The sequence below is a fragment of the Arachis duranensis genome, chromosome 2, assembly GCF_000817695.3.
Source record: "Arachis duranensis cultivar V14167 chromosome 2, aradu.V14167.gnm2.J7QH, whole genome shotgun sequence".
Taxonomy (NCBI): domain Eukaryota; kingdom Viridiplantae; phylum Streptophyta; class Magnoliopsida; order Fabales; family Fabaceae; genus Arachis; species Arachis duranensis.
This window is the reverse complement of record NC_029773.3, coordinates 30,467,259-30,470,825: the sequence shown is the minus strand read 5'-3', so window position 1 is coordinate 30,470,825 and position 3,567 is coordinate 30,467,259.

Genomic DNA, 3,567 nt, shown 5'->3' with positions numbered 1-3,567 from the left:
CTAATTACATCAAACTAAGTCCTATTTATACACTTTCTATTCTTGGATAATGGGATTTGGATGGGCTTTTGAATTGGTGAAGAAATGAGTTCAAAAGAAATTTTAATTTGAATTTTGGCCCAAAAAGATTCACTCCCAGGAGGCTGCCCTGCCCTTGTGGAGGGCAGGGCAGAAAAATGAGGCTTGGTGCTAGCAATTGGTGCGGCCATGTTGCGTGTTGGTGCGAGTTGGTGCGCGTCTGGCACGAGTTTGGTGCGCCAGAGGCTGCCCTGCCCGCGCCAAGGGCAGGGCGGGAAAGTTTGGTGCGCCAGGGACGAGGTGTGCGTGCGGATGGTGCTGCCAGAAAGAAATTTGGTGTGCCAGAGTTGATTTTGGTGCGTGGGACGCTGAACGCTGCCCTGCCCGCGCCAAGGGCAGGGCAGGATCGGTTTGGTGCGCCAGAGAAGGAACGCGCGCGTCAGATGCTGCCAGGACGAGAATTTGGTCCGCCAGGAAGCAAAGTTGGTGCGCCAGAATTTTGTGTGTGGTGCGCCAGTCCCATTGCTGCCCTGCCCGCGCCAAGGGCAGGGCAAGGTCCTTTCCTTCATGGCCCGTGTTCGAAACTGGGAGGAGGCAAACACGCTACATTTCTTTCTTGGCTTCTTGGCACGGCAATCACCCTTAGTCCTTGGCTTCCTCATGGTCCCTTGTTCGAACCTTGTAGCATGCATGGGTGACCTTTTTTTCTTGATTTCTTTCCTTAAAGTGCCCGATTCTGCCCTCCACAAGGGCAGGACAGAGTTTGCTTCTCTTGGCTCCAAGGCACCATTTTGTGCTCTGCCCTTGGAGTGGGCAGGGCAGAGTTGCCTTTTCTTGTTTGGTTCTCTATGTTGCCCTCCTAGAGGGCATTCTGCCCTTGTGGAGGGCAATGTCGCTTCCCCCATTAGTTGCGGCACGCTTCTCTCCTCTTTGGCCACACTTTCCTTTTCTTGTGTTACGCTTCTTAGGCCACGCTTTTCATTTTCTTTTCTTTTCTTCACCTATAATAAACCAAACAACCACTCAAAGTATCACTAAATTCAAGAGGCTTATAAATCAATTAAAATTCAATTAAAATGAGCTCAAACCTCAATGATTAACATTAAATTCATGGTGGTTGCTTGATTTAAAGAATTTATGCATTTTCACTCCAAATCACTTACTTAGGATGAAAGAAAGAGCATAAATGCTAACAAAACAAGTGAAATTAGCTTGAAAAATGGGTATATGATGACTTGTCATCAGTCAGCTCCTCCGATTCTGATGCAAATTCGTAAATATTTTGCGAACGAAACACCAATTCGTCAAACCTCTTGCTTTTTGGCTCCAACAGTGGCTCGTCGTAGCTGTTCTTGATGTGTGTGTCGCCTCTTTACCTTCTTGCTCCATCGTTCCAATATATATCTCGGTGACACTTGGGTTACTCGTTCAAACTTAAAACGCTTAGTGCGTGACGGCACAATATTCCTCTTGACTCAAATAATAAGCATTGACATTTCACCTCGGCTGCTGCTAAGTCGTAAGTAACCACAAACTTGTTGAATATTGAGCTGGAAACTTGTTCTCCAACTTCGTATACTGAATAGCCTAGAGCGGAGTTCGTTAATCCTGTGATGCAATTCGCGGTTCCTCTTAATTGTGCTTGGACTTCCCTAAACTTTTGGTGAGTGTACATATGTTGAAACTAAGCTTCAATGGAGGATTTTATTGCACACGGTATGACCGTATGAAAATCTGCAACATCTGATTCTCTCTCTGCTTTCTCCCTGCTTCCGAGGCAATTATCGTATCGTTTAACAAATTGAATAAGTGAGCTGTTTCGGGTAATAAACTTGTTAAAAAAATGAATGCATGCTCTCGCTCCTTTGTGTGCTTCTCATTCCTGCCTAGAAGTGGTGATCCAGATAAATTGGAACCCATATATGACGGTCTTCGTAAAGATCTGCAGAATACACCCAAATAAGGCTATGTTACTGATAAACCACTATTTTATGGTTTATCTTATGCTCAATTGAGTGGTTTTTATCAACTCTTTACTCACTTATTCATACAATTCGCATGTTTTACATTTTTCTTCCTGATTTTATGCTATGATTGAAAACATGCTTCTTTGATCTTATATTTGCTTATTATTAATCCTCTCTTATTACCATTAGATGCCTTGATATGTGTGTTATGTGTTTTCAGATATTATAAAGGCAGGAATGGCTTAGAGGATGGAAAGGAAGCATGCAAAAGTGAAAGGAATGCAAGAAGTTGGAGAAACTGCTAAGCTGTCCAGCCTGACCTCTTCGCACTCAAACGGCTATAACTTTAGCTATAGAGGTCCAAATGACGCGGTTCTAGTTGCGTTAGAAAGCTAACGTCCGGGGCTTCGATTTGATATATAATTTGCCATAGTTGCCCCGACGCCGGGTGACACGAACGCATGGGTCACGCGGACGCGTGACCTGGCCAACACCCAATCCGCGCGGTCGCGTGGACGACGCGGCCGCGTCACTTTTCCGCGACCTGTACGGACCAGAAAGTGCTAGAAGTGATTTCTGGGCTGTTTCTGACCCAGTTTTCGACCCAGAGAACACAGATTAGAGGCTATAAAGTGGGGGAATGCATCCATTCAAAAAAAGGCTCTCATAATTTACTTTTCATGTCTTAGATGTAGTTTTGGAGAGAAAGGTTCTCTCCTCTCTCTCTTTCTTAGGATTTAGGTAGTGTATATAGAAATTAGGATTTAGGACTTCTCTTAGCTTTCTAGAGTGACTCTCGATCCAGGTTTAATATTTCTTTTTACTATTTAATTTCTCTTTTATATTTTGATTACTCTGAAGCCTTTATTATGTTTGATTGATGTTGCTCAATTGGCTATTGATGACATTTTTATTTAATGATAATTGAGGTATTTTCAGTTTATAATTATTCTCTTTGAATTAAATTGCCATTGCTTACCATCTAAGGATATTTTTATTATTCCAGCAATTTTACTTTTTTTTCCCTTTTGGTTCTGATTAAGAATTTAGTAACTCAACAGTTATTAAACTCAACATAATTAATAATCGTTATCTTGCTAATTGAGCTGAACCTAAATAATTCCAACCTTTTCTTAGGAAATAATTAGGATTCAAAGGTCAATTTAATTAGTCCCTTGACTTTCCTTTGCTCTGGTAAAGGTTGACCAAGTGGAGTTTAGATTCAACTTTTATTATATTTGAGAGAGATAACTAAGTTAGACCTCTAAATTTCCTTATCTTGCCAAAAGTTGTTTTACAATTATTATTTATTTTTAATTGCCATTTAATTCACTCATCATTTAAATTACTTGCTTCTCACCTTCTAAACCCCGATTACAACCTTTATAACCAATAATAAGAACATACTTCCTCGTAGTTCCTTGAGAAGACGACCCGAGGTTTGAATACTCGGTTAACAATTTTTAAAGGGGTTTGTTACTTGTGGCACCCAAAACGTTTGTATGAAAGGACTTTTGAAGGTTTAAAAACTATACTTGCAACGAGGATTTATCCGCAAATTTCTAGACCACGCAAAAGTCAT